The sequence below is a fragment of the Lonchura striata genome, chromosome 27, assembly GCF_050655825.1.
Source record: "Lonchura striata isolate lonStrDom1 chromosome 27, ASM5065582v1, whole genome shotgun sequence".
NCBI classification, from domain to species: Eukaryota; Metazoa; Chordata; class Aves; order Passeriformes; family Estrildidae; genus Lonchura; species Lonchura striata.
The window spans coordinates 6007845-6026897 of NC_140729.1; positions in this window are offsets into that span (position 1 = coordinate 6007845).

Here is a 19053-nt window from a genome sequence, read left to right on the forward strand (position 1 = left end):
GGGGCAGGCAATTATAGGATTTGGGAAGGGAATGGGAGTGGAAACCAGGGAGGGAAAACCAATGGGAGACGGGGAAGGGAGTGGCTCCACGGTGGGGTGATTCCGCCTGGTCCAATGGGAAGGGGACAGGGGAGTGGCCCCAGGCCCTCGTCCAATCACTCGGTGCCCTGTGGAGAAGTTTCTGGACAGAGGGGAAGGAACACCGAGTGACAGACAAGGTACCTGGGAGGGGACAGGGGGATGACTTGGCAGTTTTGGGGATGACGGACAGGTGTTGGGAAGGCGGGAAAGGGGGACCAGGCGGGAAAACAGAACAAAAGGATGTACCAATACAGCAAATAGGGGAAGACAGGAACAAACCATTGGGGAAATACAAAATTGTAAAACCGTACATAAAATAAATAAAAACGCACCACCACATCTCCCCCTTTTGTGTTTAAAAGAAAAAGAAGGAGAGGGAGGTAAACACAAGTCCTTAAACTGGGGAGACAGAGTCCTTGGCATCCTCGTCAAACCAGACATCGTTTGGGTCTTCTTTTGGCTGCTCACTGATGTTAAGTGGCTGGAGCTCACCCGGGTCGGCTACTGTAGCGTGGTTGATGTTGATGTTGTTGCTGAGGGCCTTCAGCAACAGCCGCTTGACCACCCCGAAGCCCCCGGCGAAGGCGATGAGCCCCAGCAGCAGCACGATGCCCGTCTGAATCAGGGAACGGATCCACCCAGCGAGGCCCCATCCTTCGAAGAGGGAATCCAGCCATCCTGTGGACTCCTTTTGGATGTGATGGATCATCTCCTGCATCCTTGAGATGGACGTCCGGACGTCCTCAGCCCTTGAACTCGATTTTACACAGCACACGCCAGCGAACTCCAAAGGCTGAGGAACAATCCACGAATGCAGGAGATGTGGGGCGATGGAGAGGCCCAGAAGGATGAGGTAGATTGGTGGGAACATGCTGGGTGGACCGGTGGTGGTGGATACGGCTCTGTAAAATAAACTGACACGAAAATTAATACTTAAAATTAATAGGGAGGTCCATCCTCCAAAGGAAAAGGGACTCCGTGGAGCCTAGGAAGGGGAAAGGAAGGTCATAACAAAATGGTTCGGAGTTGGGGGAAAGGGACCTCCTCCGCCTGCGGAGGGCCGCGTGCCCCACCTGAGGACTTGACGGTCTTTTGTCCGAGTTCTTAGGGACGTAGGGCCGGACGAACTTGGAAGGGACCCATCTCAGGCCTGAGGGCGTGGATACGCAAGCGTATCCCCGTCCCCAGGTGACTAAGTCATAGGGTCCCTCCTGCCGCCAGGTCTCTGGATCTTTGATGAGAACTGGCGGCCTCTCCCTGACCTTGCTCTGCTCTGATGCCCCGAAGTGTCTCACGATGGGGGGATTGAGACACTCAAATGAACAATTTAGAAAGTTCAAAGTAAACAGGGCTCTCGCCAACTGGACTTGGGGGGACTCATGCTTGGATGCTGAGAGTTGTTGTTTCAGCATCCGTTTGATGTTTTGGTGAGTCCTTTCCACCACGGCTTGACCTGAGGGGGAATAGGCGATGCCGGTCTTGTGTTCTATTCCCCATTGCTGCAGGAAGCCGGCAAATTCCCTGGAGGTATACCCGGGGGCGTTGTCGGTTTTGATCAATTTGGGGACGCCCAGCATGGAGAAGGCTTGGACTAGATGTTTCTGAACGTCCTTTGCCCTCTCCCCGGTGTGGGCAGAGGCGAAAACTGCCCCAGAGAAGGTGTCCACAGAGACATGGACGTACTTCTGCTTCCCGAAGGAAGGGACGTGAGTAACGTCCATTTGCCACACCTCACAGGATTGGAGTCCCCTGGGATTAGCCCCTGCGCTCACCGATGGCAAGGGGAGCGACTTACAGGACGGGCAAGTCGCCACGATGGCCTTGGCCTGGTCCCGGGTCAGGTGGAATTCCCGGACCAGACCAGGCGCATTCTGATGATGGAACTGGTGGCTGATCTTAGCTTGCTGGAACTTCTCCGGGAGTGGCGCCAGCTGCACGGGGGCGGCCGCAAGGGCATCGGCACGCCGATTACCTTCGGCCAAGAACCCCGGCAAGTCGGTGTGGGACCTTATGTGCATTACATAAAACGGTTGCTCTCGGTGGGAGATTAGCCTAACCAGCTTTGAGAGCAACTCATTGAGGGCCTCGTTGGGAACACCCTGCAGGATTGCATCCTGTGCCCTAGATACTACACCCGCTACATAGGCCGAATCTGTGACCAAATTGAAGGGTTCAGAGAACTTCTCAAAAGCCCTGACGACTGCGGCCAACTCAGCTAGCTGTGGGGATCCCTCCACCACAGCGACATCAGACTCCCACCGCTGAGTCTGAGGATCCCTCCAAGTCACTACGGACTTGTGGGACCCTCCGGACGCGTCAGTAAAAACTGTCAGAGCCTTTAGGGGTTTTTTGCTCTGAATCCGTGTTACTTTTAGCTCGAATTGGACGTCCGAATCAAAAATTTTGTGGGCTGGTCTCAAAACAGAAATTTCGCCCGTGTAGCTATCCAGAGCAAACTGCAAGGATTCGTTTTCTCGCAGTAGGTGTTCCAACATGGCCTTGGTGAATTGGCCCGATTCCAATTTTAAAGGTATGTAAATGCACTTAAAGTCCTCACCTGCCAACTCCCGGATCCTCATCCGCGCTTTGCGGATGAGTTCCGCCACCAGTTCTTGTGGTTTGGTCAGCCTTTTGGACCGACTGTGGCTCAGGAACACCCACTCTATGATTAAGAGGGGGTCCTTTTTGCCTTGGTCCGTGCCCTTTCCCAGGGTCTCCATCCACTGAAAGATGATGCCATGGAGGTGTGGCAGTCTGCCCATGATGATGAATTTGAAGGGCAGGCCCGGATCGCACCTGTGGGCCTGCCTGGCAGACATGGCCTCCTGGACCCTCTCTAAAGCAGCTTTGGCCTCTGGGGTGAGCTCCCTGGGAGAACTAGGCTCATCCCCCCCTTTCAATAAATTGAAAAGAGGGGCTAGGTCCTCGTTGGAAATACCTAACCAGGGTCTCACCCAATTTAAAGACCCACACAGCTGCTGGACATCTGCTAGGTTCCGAATTGTATTTTTGATGGCCAATTTCTGCGGAGCAATGGTCCGCTTAGTAATTTCCAAACCCAGGTATTTCCAGGGCGGCATCTTCTGAATTTTGTCCTTGCGCAGCTCGAACCCTGCAGCAACCAACGCACTGGTTGTCAGTTCAAGCGCGTGGGTAAGCAGATCGTCATTGGGGGCACAAATTAAAATGTCATCCATGTAATGGTGGATGATCACGCCAGTTGTGGCTGCACGCACAGGGGACAACAATGAAGAAACGTACCACTGGCAAATACTTGGGCTGTTTTTCATGCCCTGAGGAAGTACTCTCCAATGGTACCTCTTCATTGGGGCTTCTCGGTTGATGGAGGGAACCGAGAAGGCAAACCGCGGCGCGTCATCAGGATGTAGGGGAATTTGGAAGAAGCAATTCTTAATATCAATTATGGCCAGATTCCAATTTTGAGGCAACATCGCCGGGGACGGCATCCCAGGTTGGGGAGAGCCCATATTTTCAATTACTGCATTGATTGCACGGAGGTCGTGAAGGAGCCGCCACTCGTCTTTGCCCGGTTTTTTGAGGACAAAGACGGGGGAATTCCAAGGAGATGTAGTTTCTTGGATATTCCCTTTGGCTAACTGCTCGTCCACGAGCTCCCGGAGCGCTTTTAATTTTTGTTTATTCAGCGGCCATTGCTCCACCCACACTGGAGTATCTGTCAGCCAATTCAGTTTCTGGGTGGGACGCTCCTCAATGGTCGCTGCCCGAAAAACCTGGGGGGTCGGTATGTCAATTGTGACCCCCCATTGGGCCATCAGGTCTCTCCCCCACAAGGGCTCCGTATAGTCTAAAACGAATGGGCGTAAATACGCCGATTGCCCATTCGGCCCCTCAATTTTGACGATGTTTTTCGATTGTTTTGCCAATTGGGTGCCTCCTACTCCTGAAATTTTTCCCGCTACGTTTTGCAACTCCCAACGCGACGGCCAATCCCGTTCGGGAATGACCGTGACGTCTGCCCCTGTGTCCAGGAGTCCATTGATGTGCTTGAACTCCTGGCCCTTCCACATGTAACAACCCAACTTCGGCCTTTCCTTCCCAATGACCTGGGCCCGGCACACCTGGTAATCCTGTTTGGCAGACTTGCGCCACAAATCTTCAGGGTGTACCGGTGGCCCAGATATCGGAATTGCTTGGGCGATGATTTGGCCCTTGGGAAGGAAAGCCGGAGGGTGGGAGCAGTGCAGCCACAAAACCACCTGGTCCGGATCCCTTGATGTTACACAGGGAGCGATGGTAATGTCTAAAGGCGTGTATTTTGTGTCCCCAAGGACGATGTACTTACTACGGATGTTCCTCCAGGTCCCTGGGTCGTCAGCGTTGACAGTGACGAAATGCCAATGATCGTCTCGCAGATGCAGAGCGTCGGTCAGGGCCAACCTATATGGGGAGAAATTAGAGGTGGTGTTAAGTATTGGCTTGGGCTGGGTTGGGTCTCGACCCAGCCAAGCAGTGGAAATGAATTCCACGTCCTCCCTCATATAGGCTGGTTCGTTCGTCCGGTGCTTGGTCATGTCCTGTAAAGAAAGGTCCTCAGGCGGGGTGCGAAAGCTGGTGTTGTCCCTCCCCTCCTCCGGTGTTAATCTCCCCACCTTATTTCTGTCTGAGCGCAGGGAGGGACTGCGCTCATAGATCAGTTTTTTGGTCTAGCCCCCAAGTTGGGGGTAGACCTCCCCTGGTGTTGCCTGTAATTTAAGAACTCCTCCCTGAGGGGACACTTGTTGACCCAGTGTCCCCCCTGCCCGCAGAGGTGGCACTTTTCCGTCTGCGGGGGTCCTCTTGGGGATGCTCCTGGCGGACGACGGTTGGCCGATGGTGTGGCCGGCGGCGTCCGGGCGGCGGCGAAGGACACCCTCCTTGATGGCGGTTGAGGGGTCCTCCGCGGATCCTCCGCAGGGACCGTGACCTTCCGAGCGCAAACCTGCAACATTGCCTGCAGGGCGGGCTCAGGTTCAAGAGGGAGGCTGAGGATCGCTTGCCGACAGGGCTCGTTTGCGTTCTGCTTTGCCACTGTGGCAAGCATCCCCTCCCTCAGGCGCTCGTCCGGAACCTGAGCCTCCATCGCCCTGTGCAGGCGGTCCACGAAGGTCACGAATGGCTCGATTGGTCCCTGCTTAATAGATAAGAAATCAATGGCCGCCCCGCGCGATCGCAAGGTGACCAGTGCCTTTTCCGCCGCTCTCGCACTGACCTGCAGTGCGCCCCGTGGGATTTTTTCCGCCTGCTTTGCCCCCTCCTTCCAATCCCCCTCCCCGCACAAGTGGTCGAGGGATATCACTGCCCCATCCCCATCCCGGGAGGTCTCTGCAGAGGCCCAGAGGTCAGGGAGAACATCCCTGATCTCCCGCTTCCATTCCGACTCCCATATCAGGAACTCACCATGTGAGATGAGACATGATATGAGCGTCCGAATGTCTGCGGGGACATATTCGGCCGCAGAAAAGGTTGCTTTCAGCAACCCCCGAAAATATTCGCTTTCGCGGCCAAACTCCCTCTGAGCCTTGCACAGCTCCTTGATGACATGCTGTGGGATGGGTGACCACTGTGCAAGGGGCCCGGCCCCCTGCCGCGGTGTGTAGACGACTGGCGCGGCAGAGAAGGCCGGAAGGGTTGGAGAGGGTTCCGGGTTCCCACGCCCCTCCCTTCCGGAACCGATAGCGTGGGAACCGGAAGTTAGAGCGTGGGAACCAGGGGGCGGGGCGGAAGGGGCGTGGCCAGGAGCGGGGGGAGTGGCAGGATGGGAACTCCCCTCCCCGGAGGCGGAGTCAGGGGGCGGGGAAAACCCCGCGTCAGCAGGGGCGTGGTCGGGATAGGGTGGAGGAGGGACATGGGCGGGGAGATCCGGGGAAGGGGCGGAACTTCAGGAGGCGGGAAGAAAGGGGTTGCGGGAGGGGGGAGCACAAGTGGCGGGAAAAGCCGCGCGGGCTCCGCCATCTTGTGCCCGGGAGACTGAGGGAGATGGGCGGCCATTTTGTGGCAGCCCAGGGAGAGTGGCCGAGGGAGAGGTTTTGGGTTCGGGGGATAACTTAACACGAACAGACCCTCTACGGGACAGGGCTGTACATTTGGGAGAAGCAGGGGAACGGGGAGAGGCAGAGACGGCGCCTGTCTCGCCTGGGGGAGAATTAGGAGCAGAGGGAGAGGAAAGAGGTTTAGGGTTGCTAAACCCACCCGCTGAACTGGGGATTTGTTTGTCAGTTGGCTGTGGCAGGTTTCCGTAGTTATTTTTAACAATATCGCGAATTTGGAGAGCCAATAAAGTGAATTTTGCGAGAGAAAGATCTGACTTACGCAGAATCTCCCTCCCGACTTGGTCCCAAAAGGGGACCTGGTACAATTTAGCTGCCGAAACGTCGGGAAAAGCCTGCGACAACCATCTGACAAATTTTTTAACTTCATTTTTCTTAATTTTCACCCCACCCACTAAAAGGATGCCCACAACTTGGGTATAGAGGCTTTTCTGGGGCACCGAGAGCTTAGCACCCATAGCTCGCTGTTAATTGGTGCCCCGCGAGGTAAGTTCTGAAAATCCCAAAAGAACGAAGAAGACTGCCGCTCCCCGCTCTGTCCCCACCCTCGACGCACTCCCGCCCGGGAAGGGAGGCAAACCCGGTGAGGGCTAGGGGAGAGCCGGACCGCCCCTACACCGTCTACACGGTGAGGGTCCACCAGGGGAGGGTAGAAACGAAAAAACAGAACTTACCAAACCGCCGCGGTGGAGACCGACGCCGCTGGTGCCTCCGGCGCTACCGGCTCCGTCCCCTGGGAGCGCAGCTCTCTAAAACGGAGCGCGCTCTAACCAGGGGCAGTTGACGGCCACGAGGGGTAATTCCCGAGGTCTGGGGGACCTCAAACTCCTCTGCCACGGGGTCCTAGCTGCGATTCCAGGGCCCCACGTTGGGCGCCAACTTGCCGCGCTCCCCAGCCCCAAGTGCCCTCTGATGTTGCGCTCAACCCCGGCTAGCTCGGCACCTGGGGTGAGGACGGGCAATGAGGCACCTCTCGCTGCGCCCTGATGGGGTTTGAGAGGTGTCCCCGTGGGTCCTGAATCAGCAGCGGCTACCCTAAGGCGGCAAGGAAAAGCCGGAACCAGCTGGGGTAAAAGTCTTCTTTAATCTGGAGCCAACGTGGCCAACGCAAAGAAGATACACCAACAGGAAACCCCCCCAAGCTGGAACCCCGAGTGGGGTTCGGGGCAGGCAATTATAGGATTTGGGAAGGGAATGGGAGTGGAAACCAGGGAGGGAAAACCAATGGGAGACGGGGAAGGGAGTGGCTCCACGGTGGGGTGATTCCGCCTGGTCCAATGGGAAGGGGACAGGGGAGTGGCCCCAGGCCCTCGTCCAATCACTCGGTGCCCTGTGGAGAAGTTTCTGGACAGAGGGGAAGGAACACCGAGTGACAGACAAGGTACCTGGGAGGGGACAGGGGGATGACTTGGCAGTTTTGGGGATGACGGACAGGTGTTGGGAAGGCGGGAAAGGGGGACCAGGCGGGAAAACAGAACAAAAGGATGTACCAATACAGCAAATAGGGGAAGACAGGAACAAACCATTGGGGAAATACAAAATTGTAAAACCGTACATAAAATAAATAAAAACGCACCACCACAGTAGAGCAGCCTGACTCTGTTGGTGTTGGCTCTGGCTGCTCAAAAGAGGTTGAGCTGAAGGTTGGCTCTGGTGCTGGAGTAGCTGTTTCAGCTGACTCTGGACATGGAGTGGGAGTAGAGCAGCCTGACTCTGTTGGTGTTGGCTCTGGCTGCTCAAAAGGGGTTGAGCTGAAGGTTGGCTCTGGTGCTGGAGTGGCTGTTTCAGCTGACTCTGGACATGGAGTGGGAGTGGAGCAGCCTGACTCTGTTGGTGTTGGCTCTGGCTGCTCAAAAGGGGTTGAGCTGAAGGTTGGCTCTGGTGCTGGAGTGGCTGTTTCAGCTGACTCTGGACATGGAGTGGGAGTAGAGCAGTTTGACTCTGTTGGTGTTGGCTCTGGCTGCTCAAAAGAGGTTGAGCTGAAGGTTGGCTCTGGTGCTGGAGTGGCTGTTTCAGCTGACTCTGGACATGGAGTGGGAGTAGAGCAGCCTGACTCTGTTGGTGCTGACTCTGGCTGCTCCAAGGGGGCTGAGCTGAAGGTTGGCTCTGGTCTTGGAGTAGCTGTTTCAGCTGACTCAGGATATGGAGTGGGAGTAGAGCAGTTTGACTCTGTCAGTGTTGGCTCTGGCTGCTCAAGAGGGGTTGAGATGTAGGTTGTCTCTGGTGCTAGAGTGTCTGTTCCAGGTGGACGCATGCCCATCTGAATCAGGATCCAGTTGTAGAAGTACTGAGTGGAGGTGTAGACTCCCGGGCGTTTTGTTCTGACACAGCCTTTTCCCCAGCTGGTCACTCCAACAAGCCAAAAGTAGCCAGCATGGTTATCTTTGCACACCAGAGGCCCTCCACTGTCACCCTGCAACAGAGGAAAGAGGATTAGGGTGCTGTTGGGTGGCTGCTGTCAGCACTAGAGGCCTGTTTCTCTCTTGCAGCCCCTGCCACAGCTGTATTCATGGTACAAAAAGGCTTTGCTCAGGTGCTGGAGTCTCAAGAACCTTAGCTGGGAACAGGGTGGGTGTCTGTGAAGGCCCCCTTTTGTATCTGCACAGTGATCCTGGATGGGCAGAGCATAGATCATCCAGAATCTGGATCTGTGGGCTGCTGAGAACACTGGATGGGCTTTCTGGGCAGAGGGGCAGGCCTGGGGAACACGGTCACTTGGCAAGGAAACTCCAGCAGTGGAGGAAAAGTGGTTTGCCAGACAAAGCCCATGGTGACGGGGTACCTTCGCTGCTGGCTCCCAGCACTCATACCTGGCAGGTGTCCATGCCACCCCGTGGGTAGCCAGCACACAGGTTGTGGGTGTGGATGGCCCCAGCGTACCGACGGCTGCTGTTAACCAGCCGGATATCCAGGAGACGGACCTTGGCTTCCTGCAGGACATCACTCGGACCCTGAGCTGCAAGCACAGGAAGGAATGGGCACCCAGCAGCTCTTTGCCAGTTCCACTCCCCTGTCTGGGGGTGAACTCATTCCCTAGGGCTTGGCTTTGCCTCTGGAGCAGTTGTTGAAGCGCTGTGTCCTTTCTGTCTGCCTTTGGGGAGCAGGCCAGGCCCAGCTCTCCAGAGGCATACATCCTACAGCCTGACTTTGGTTTGTGCTGTCAGGAAGCCAAACCCATCTTGCTGGTGTGCCCAGCTCACCCTCAGGGCCCTTTTTGGGAACTCACCTTTTGCAGTGGCAGAACCCCAGCCAGCAATGTAGCAGGTTTTCAGCTCTGACACTGTGAGCGAGGCGTTGGGCACGCAGGCAAGCTGGACGTAGTCACTGCACTCCACGGGCTTGTCCAGCTCCAGCAGGGCGATGTCGTTCTGCTGGGAATCAGCCGTGTACTCCTGGTGGGCCAGGAGCCGCTTGATGTGGCGCACCTGAGTTTCAGGGCCCAGATGGGTCAGCTTGGTGGCCCCGATCAGCACACGCCACATGGTGACATTCCTGCAAGGCAGAGAGGGGTCTGAGGAAGAGCAGAGCCGTGTGCTGTTGATGCCTTAGGATTTTAGCTTTTGTATTTTTCATCCATTTGTAATCCTGCAGTTTTTTACTGTATAACTAAATTCTGCACACAGTGTGAGCTGCTGCTGCTTTCCCATTCTGGTCACAAAAATTCCTCTCCAGGCCTGGCAATCAAGGATACCTCACTGCCTCAGGCCTCGAGAGATGGAAACAAAAGTGAGTTGAGGGGAGCAAACTGGGGGTAAATGACTTCATTACCTGAAGCTGTAATTAGAAGATTAACCCTAAATATGCAAATGGACCAAATTTATAGGTGTGAAAACCTTTGACCCGTGGTCAATTTTGGGTTGTAGCACTTGGGGGGGGTCTTTTGTTTTGCCTAAAATGGACCTGGAGGCCCTTCAATAAATATAATCACTTTTTATTCCTTGTCTGGCCTGTTTTTAGGTAGTCCTGAAAAGGCATCACTGTGGCAGCTCAGCACTTCCCTTCCTTCTGCTTCTCAAGGCAGAGAGGAAAGCAGGGCAATGAGGAGTGTGACTGCCCTAGCATGCCTTAGGCTCCAGGAATGCCACACTGGAGGCTGCTGGGCAGCAGTGGCACGAGCCCAGCCTTCTGAGCAGTCCCTCAGTTGGGCCCCGTAGTATTGAGGTGCTGCAGGCTGGGCAACTGTTTGTGTGGTGAGGATACCCTCATTCCCTGCTCCTCCTTACCTGGCCTGGAGGAAGCAATGGGCTGCTGTGAGGACCCACTGTGGGCTGATGAGGGACCCTCCACATGTATGGCCGGTGCCTATTTTCCTGGGGTCCTGGATGCTGACAATCCAGGGCCAGGCCCCTGGCAGGGCACCTGTGCCAGTCACAATTCGGTAGTCAGCATCTATGGAGTTGTAGTCAGAAGCCATGGGCCGGAGCCCACAGGTCCCTCTGGAAGCACAAAATCATTACTGCCCTTCTGTTCCAGTACCTGGGTGCTGGCAAGGAGGCTCCCACATGGGGTTTGGGGTGTGGCAATGGGGGACAAGCACCCTCCTAGAGCCTGGGGCCATACCTGCAGTTGCCCCAGGTACCATGTGCAGGTCTGTACACAGCCAGCAGGATGAAGAGGTACAGGTACAGAAGATTCATCGCTGTCAGCAGCATCTGTCAGCTGAAAGAGACAAAAGCTTGTCTCTTCCAGTGCAGTCTCTGACGAGTGCTGCAGCAACTGCACTGTCCATGGCACCTGGGGCTGATGTCACAGAGTGGGTGGTTCCAGGTTCTGGGCACAGTGTCCTCAGAGGGCAGGGAAAGGCCACAGCCTCACAGAACCACAGAATGGTTTGGGCTGGAAGGGACCTTGAAGGTTGTGAAAGGCAAAAGGGGTCCCTTGCCTCGCACATGCAAAACGACACCATGGGCAGACAAATCTGGCACAGAGGGAAAGTCACTCCAAAGGCAGTGTTTGGTCAGAGAGGGTGCTCAGAGCCACCACACGATGGAGAAAACTAGCACATCAAAGCTAGAAAGAGGACAGGAAGGAACAATGCCATGTGCAAACTACTTGGGGGGATGCTTCAAGGCACATAAGCCTTAGCTGATGGAACAAACCTGGAAACTCCTGAGTGTTGCAAGAGGAATTGCTGACCATGGCAGAGTGCGAGAAGCTGACAGGAGTTTCAATGCCATGAGGAAGCCCTTCTGAGTCTGTTTATACATTCTCCATGTCTGGAGCAGGGTGAGTACTGCAAATGCCTCAGTGCTGCCTCTTGCTTTGGAGACTGGTGCTGGAGGTCATGGCTGCAGAAAACAAGGGACTGAGATGGAGAGTGCTCATGCACTCACTTTTGTGGTTTGGGAATGGCATTCCCCAGTCTGGTGTTTCCACTGGAACACTGCAAACCACTGCTCCTCACTCCCTTCTCCCTCTCCCCTCCCTTCTCTGGTGGGCTTGAGAATAGAACTGGAAGCACAAAAGTTAAAGACTGTGGGTTGAGACAAGAACAATATAATGGAAACAGCAATGAAACAAGAAAATGAGCAGTAACCGCAACAATATTAATAATGGACTGGGACAATTCACATGCAACCATCCACCCCATAGAGCCTGGCAGTACCCAACCAGGCTGTCATGCATGTTATCCAGCGGAGATTTCTTCCCCTGTCCCTGGAAAATGTTGTGGAGTGGTTCAGAACAACCTCCACGTCCTGGCCATGCCCTGTCCTGGTTATGGCAAAAATTTACCCCATCCTGGCCAGAACCAGGACATTCACCCTCATGATCTGCCCCACAGCTTTGGAATCTGTGCCAGAGGGTCTGGCAGGGCAGGGAGGGCAGTCACCAGGGATTGGCAGACGTTGGAAACTCCTTATCCCTCTCTCTGGCCCCTGGTTTTCCTTGTTTTATGGAATGGAAGAACACATGTCCAACTCCTCCCAGTATCTCCTTCACTGGAAATCCTCCGTGCTTTGATTCCTTCTCTGACATTCTGCTGCACCTGGGGAATGCAGTGGGAAAACCCAAGGCTTTGTGTGAAGGTCACTCCCTCAGCACTTCACCTGAGGTGCACAGGAAGGCTGCCCTGGCTCTACCACACCTCATCCAGAACACCTGGAAGCTCTTCCCTCCCCATTCACACACTCCCCTGCCTTGTCCTCCTCATCCCACAGGGATGCACAGAGGGGCTACCACACTTCACGGTTTGGTAGCCCTGATACCACACTCCTGACTGGAATGGGGTGACCCTGGGGCAGTTTTGGCCTGCATCAGTTCCATGTCCTGCCTCAGCACACCCAGGTTCTCTGTTGGCGTCTGTGCTCATCTCTGCAGCTTTGCTGTCCTGCACCAGGAGTTTGCTGAATAAAATCATCCTCTAGAAAGGACATGTGACACAAGCCCAGGAGTAAGCAGCACCATGGGAGAGTTCAGCAAGGTGCCCTGGGGACAGCCAGGCCAGGCAGGGGAAGGTGGGGGGACCACGGCCTCACTGAAGCAGCCACATTGTACAGCACAAAAAATAAAGCTAAATAAATGCTGGGATGAAATACAGCACTGCTGGGACTGCTCCATTTAGCAAATAACAGTTGTGGGGGAGATTTACAGATGTACTGGGTACATCTGGGAACTGGGGCTCCTGCTGGAAGTCTTCAATCTTGAAGCTCCCAGTTCCCAAAGCTGGTAAATCCTTCCCAGCAATGGCTCCTGAGGCAGGGAGAGGGGTGGAAAGCCAAGGATGGGGCAGAGATCAGAAGGAGCTGGGGAGCTCAGAGAGGTCTTCAAGGGGAAGAGGATTTGTCTGAAAGGCCCTCACTTTTCTGGTCATCTTGGCAACTCTGGCAGGTTTAACAGGAGGTTTGTCTGGAAACAAGACAGGGACATATTGGCATGATGGGTGCTGGCATATTCCAGTCTTAGGCTTTGCAGAGAGAGATTTGCTGTTTCCCCATAGGCCACAGAGGATTTTAATATGAGGTGAACTCCCCAAGCTTGCATCCACCCTGTTCCATGGCCTCTGGCTCTGAGAAATGCTCTCCTGTGCACCCTGCTTCATTCCCTCAGATCAATGGCTGATGTGCCAGCAGCTCCTGCTCCAGAAGGGCAGCACATGATGAAGGTGCCACCCCTGCAGCTGAAAAGAAGGTTCCTTTTGCCATGGCATTCCAGGAGGTCATAAGACACATCATCAATGGAGTCTGAAAAAAAGAAAAATTAGAAGTTGAGGCAGCTGCATTTACCAGTGTGGGCAGTCCAGAGAGAACTGCCTGGACCTGACCCAGTTTGTGGATCAGAGCCAGAAATAGGTTCCCTTAGCTAGAAATGAGACCTCTCTACCCAGAGAGCCAGCTGCTTGCCATTCCATTGCTCCCTGGCCACAAGCAGCACTTCATCCATGAGCTCTCACCCCACAGAGCCCCTAGGTAACCCTGAAAAGACTCCTTCAGTATCAGGGGCTGCAAGAGACCTCTAGATGAGCAGCTAGAGGATTAGGTGAGGAGAAGAACTGAAATAAAATGCGTGTTTTTCCCTGGATTTGTGGAAGACAACAAGAAAGAAATACAGGACCCCAAAAAACAAACCCACTCGATGGGAGAGGCAGGTGAGCACCTCTGGTTCAGGAATTACAGAATGCACTCAACTGCAGCTTGCAGGCAAGGATCCTGGCACGTTCCAGCAGCCAGCACTGCCACCTGATCCCAGCATCCCTCTGCCCCATGGATTTACACAGGACCCCAAAGCCCCAGTGGTCAGTGAAAGGAAAACATCCAACTGTCCACACTTGGCAACCTACTCCTGGGTTCTGCAACCTGTGGAGAAAGACAAATTCCCTCACTAGAAAACTAAGCAGGTTTGAGCTGGGCTTTCTCAAAGCACACTAAAGGCAGAGGTGGGCTTCTCCGTGCTGTTTGGGAAGTGGCACATGAACCACACGGGAATCAGAGAGAGATTATCAACTCCAGAGGCACTGCTGAGCGCAGCCTCTCCTGACTCCAGCTGGGCTCCAGCCCCGAGGTGACCTGTGCCTCCAAACAGAGGGGCCAGAGTGACCTGCACTGACCAGGCCGGCCACAGCTCCGTGTCACACTGACCACTGCAGCGTCCAGCCAGTCCCTCCAGAGGCTCTTCCAATCTCCACCTCCACCTTACAGGGGCATGGAACGCCGCTGATCACACCCGCTGCTCCCTGACCTGCAGCCAGAGGAAGATTTCCTCATTTGCTGCTGTGGCCAGTGGCACCTCTCTGTAGCAGGTTTTGCGTCCTGCTCGGTGCCCCAGTGCTCCAGACAGGCTGGCTCCGTGCTGCTGGGCCTCTCCCGGTCCCTCTGAGCAGGGCTGCAGCCGAGTCTTCAGAACAGCCCCAATTCCCCAAAACAGCCCCCAAAACAGCCCGGCGCTGTCTGTGTGGGGAACATCAAACCCACACCAAGGAATGGCTTTGCCCAGTGCCCCGGGATGGAGCAGCCCCGGCCTGCTCCACCAGAGCCCAGGGCGGCTCTGGGAGCCCTGAGGGCACGAGAGAAGGAAACTTCAGCGTGAGGGTCTGCAGCGGCCAGGGGAACACCAGCGCCTCCGAGCCGCCCTGCCAGACACGTACGGCCCTCCACCACCCTCGCAGTGGTGCGGGAATGTGCTCGCTGCTGAGGGCGGCCTCGCGGCTCGGCGAGCAGCTCGGGCAGGGCCGCCGCTGTCCGCTCCGTGCGGAGCGCAGCCTCCTCCGGACGCGGCCGTGAGGCGGTCTGGGCCCTCGGGTGTCGCCTCCGGCAGAATCAGCGGCTCGGTGGAGCTCACACGAAGCTCTCCCTGGGGCGGGACAGCCCTTGCCCGTGGGGTGTCGGGCGGGCCCCGGGCCGGCCGAGGGTTGCCCGGCTGAGCCCGGGGCCGCCCCTGACGTGGGGCTCTGGGGCAGAGTCCGGCCCGCGGTGCCCAGCAGGGATGCGCGGTTCTGTCTGTGCTCGGGCAGCACCAGAGTAGAGTTTTTCCCTGCTACAGTACCTACGCTACCCCGCGAAAGAGCATCGCTCAGGTTTGACAGGAGGAGAAATCTGTGTGGCCGTCAGCTATCACCTATGGCCCGGTCAGGATACTGATGGATTTTCTGACCTATTCGCTAGGGTCGTGTAAAATGTTAAACTGCAGATGCTTTCTGAAAGCAACTAGTGCTTTGAATGGTACAATCTGGATTACAGAAGCTTTATGTAGTGTTAGGCTGTGAACCACAATAGGTTTATTCTACAAGTTAATAGGGATATGCCAGATCATGTTACACTTCTGTTTTATCTTCTGTTTTGACCCTATGGCAAGCATCAGTTGGGTTTATTTAGCTCTTTATTAGCCCTTTATTTAGCTCTTAGCATTTTTCACATTTTGTGTGAAAAATGAATTAACTTTTAGGTAGATATTTTTAAAGAGGAAAAATGTATTTGTGCCTATTGATGCTGCAGTGATTTGTGGTTTTGAGACCCATCTTGCAAAATACCACATGCTGAGGCTGATTGTCATAGCTCTGAAGCCAGCCCTGGGTATGGAATGCTTTTCATTCTTTGGAGTGTTCATTCCAGGCAGTTCTGTGTAACGAGATCTTTACAGAGCATGGAAGATGCCTCTAGGGGAAGTCTCCATTTTGATTGCTGTGCCTAGACTAATTCTGATACTCCTGAGTTTGCTGTCAGGTTTTTACGATGCTGAAATGTGTGTTTTCCAGGTTCCTGTGTGGGCTATTTTTCACTAAGAATCTAGAAAATATCTTGGCTTTTCGTGGGGTTTAGTGCAAAATAGGTTTGACTGTAGGAACCACATTGTTGCAAAGATGAAGCATGCAATTAAAGTTCTTTCTAATAATTTGAGATGATTTAAATATATGTCAAATGAAATGCCATAGTCAAGGAACCAAAGCAGTCGAATGAATTGCCTATAAATTCCTTTGGCATGAAGCGTGTTGAGTGAAATGTTTATTTCTTCTAAGCAATAGGTCATAAGAGTGTTTAAATAAAGGTATAGTATATATAATGCACTGGAGCACAATCCATGGATTAGAGTGAAATTTCAACACTCAGTTCCTTTACTTAGAGAAGTCCACCTATGCCCAGATGGATTAATTAATTGTAGTGGTAGAAAATACAGGGTGTAAAACACAGCTGACTGTTGAGCTTAGTATATCACTATGTTGTAGAGAAACTCAAGAATCAAGAAAATTCTAAATAAGTAAATGCTAATTTGTCATGCAGTACTATGGTATTTTCAGGCAGCTAATCAAGAAAATTTGAATTGGAAGACCGTCAAACTTGTTTCATACAATAAAACTCTGAGAGACTTATCTACAAATAGAAACACAAGGAGCATCCTTTTTTGTACTCAGCAAAGAGCTGGAGTATGTTGTGCTGTTACGGAGGTTTATTTTTATAAACTACTCCAATGAATTTTATAAGCATGTAAAAGATTGTAAGTGCCCTGAAACATGTTTATTCTTGGACTGGCAATTACATACATGGATTCAGTTTTGATTTTCTTTAAAATAAAAATAAAAATATTTCTCTGGAGTAATTTGCTCTCGGTAACAAGAGTCATCTGCAAGAGAAATATCCAAACCAATTTCTGGGCAGTGGAAGTAGCTTTATTTTTTATAACATTCTTAGTACCTGTGACCAGGGTTGGTAGAGTGCCAGTCCTGCCAGCTTTAAGGAGCTGCATGTAAGTGTACCCTCGTTTCCTCAGAATCCCAGGGATGTGGACATTTCTTTGAGATGAGCTTTTAGGAAGCCCCAGAACATCTGGTGGTGTGACATCTTCCTGCATGCTCTGTTTCTGCACGTGATGTTTTCCAGTGCTTTCAAACATCCCTTCCCTTCTGTTTTTTCAGATGGTTATTTAGACCTATCTTGAGAGCTACTCTCTTCAGCCTCAGCTTTATCCAAGATACAATATGGTTATTATATAACCTAGTATTTTTTCATTTTACTTCCATTTCATTACATAACCTAGTATTTTACATTGTTACTTGCACAGCAGAATAACTGCAGAACTCTGCTCGATCCAGGTTATACTGAAAACTAAAAAAAATGCTATTTTTACATGCCTGACATTTTTCTTGCATATTTGAGCTTAGGTATTATGTTTGCTCATTTCAGGAGTGCTTCTGAACCACAGTCCAGAAAGAAGAAAAATCTTCTTGGTTGAAGTTGAACATTTGTCTCTAAGAGTAAGAACAAAGCCATGCCAGTGCTTTCAGAAGACTCAGGTAATTCAGCTGCATGCTTTCAACAGAGCAGTGACTGAAATCTTGTCATACCTGTTTCACACATAAAAATAATTTAAATAGGAGTAAAATGTAATAGAATTAAGATAATTCAACTGAAGTTTCTGAGCAATTACCTACAAGAAGGAAGGTGGAATGTAAAAGGTGAAAATTAATAAAGTTTGTCAGGATCAGTTTCCTACTAACCCTAGAGCACCCAAATATACTCTGATAGACCTGAATATACTCTGATAGACTTGAATATATTCTGATAGATCTGAATATATTCTGATAGACCTGAATATATTCTGATAGGCAGAATTGGACCCCTCAGTGTAACAGTGCCTTCTACATGTGCTTACTAAAGATCAGCCCATATATCTCTGCTGCTTGCTGTGTCATTTCTTAATATTTTCTGAACAGGGGTTGATAAACATTGTAAATATCCTTCCTTTTAACTTAAAATAAGTGTCTTTGTTCAAGGCTACTTTACTAGCTTCTCCAGTATGCTGCCCAGGAGAAGTCACAGATAATAAATGATGCTTAGGATTAAAGCAGGAGTGAGTTTGAGTCTCCTGGATCAAAAGCCACTCTAAGGTTCGTGGAGAGAATAGCCACAGGAATAGATTTGAACCCCCTCCACCTTTTTATATTTCCTGTTTTGTTTTGGTCCTGTGTTCCCAGACATGGTTCACCGGGAAAAATCTGGCCTTTGTCTGGCTCTGTGTGTTGCAAAATTGGGATATTTAAATATTTTTTTAGAAAACTAGCCACAAGCTTTGATTCCACCACAATGGAAATCTACACTTTATCCTTTCTTCCTCTGGTCAGGCCTGGCTTTTTATAGGTGCCTCAGAGTGGAAGGGGCAGGATAACACTTGTAAGCAAAGCTGCTGGGGAGGTAGAGCTGCTACCTGTGCAAAAAAAGGTCATTCAATCAGTTTGAGAGTCTGCTGTGGTACTAAAATTTCAAATTTGTAAGAGGGGAAACAAAGGGTTCTGGAAACAAGGAGTAATAAACATGAAGTGTTAAATGTGAAAGATAATTTCTTAAGAAATATATATTGCTTTGTTAGATTTTGCCTTAATATGATGGTGTGCTTGACACTTATGAGGGGAGTGTTGCAAAATGAGCTGTGGATAAACACGAGATAATCACAAGTCTCTGCAAATGTGATGATCATCAATGTGATACCCAAATAAATGTAGTGACTGTTAAGACTGCAGTAGAAGGTCCTGTGAGAAATGCTGTGTAGAATGTTTTTGTTCTGTCCTGAATCTAAATTTAGGGTTGCATGAAACTGTGGCCCTTTTGACATCTCAGCTAAGACCTGATTCAAATCATAAAGAGGAAATGGGATTCCTTAGGGATGTCTTCAGTGAAAGAAGTCTCAGCTACCTGATGAAGGTAAAAGTTTGTATTTATTTATGTACATTCTCCTTACAGTTTACTTTTTCTCTGTTCCCTTGATTTATCAACCATTTACTTTGCCAAACCTTTTTTTTAAGAATTCTGTACTGACCAAAGCATATGTGTGCTTAAGAACAAACACTAATAATGTTTGACAATTAATATGTTGAACCTATTAAAACCGAGATCAAGGAGTAGAATGTTGCTGGCAGAGGTTCCAAAAAGTGCAAGAGGCTCCAGGGAATGGGGAAAATATGCAGATGGGATAGAAAACC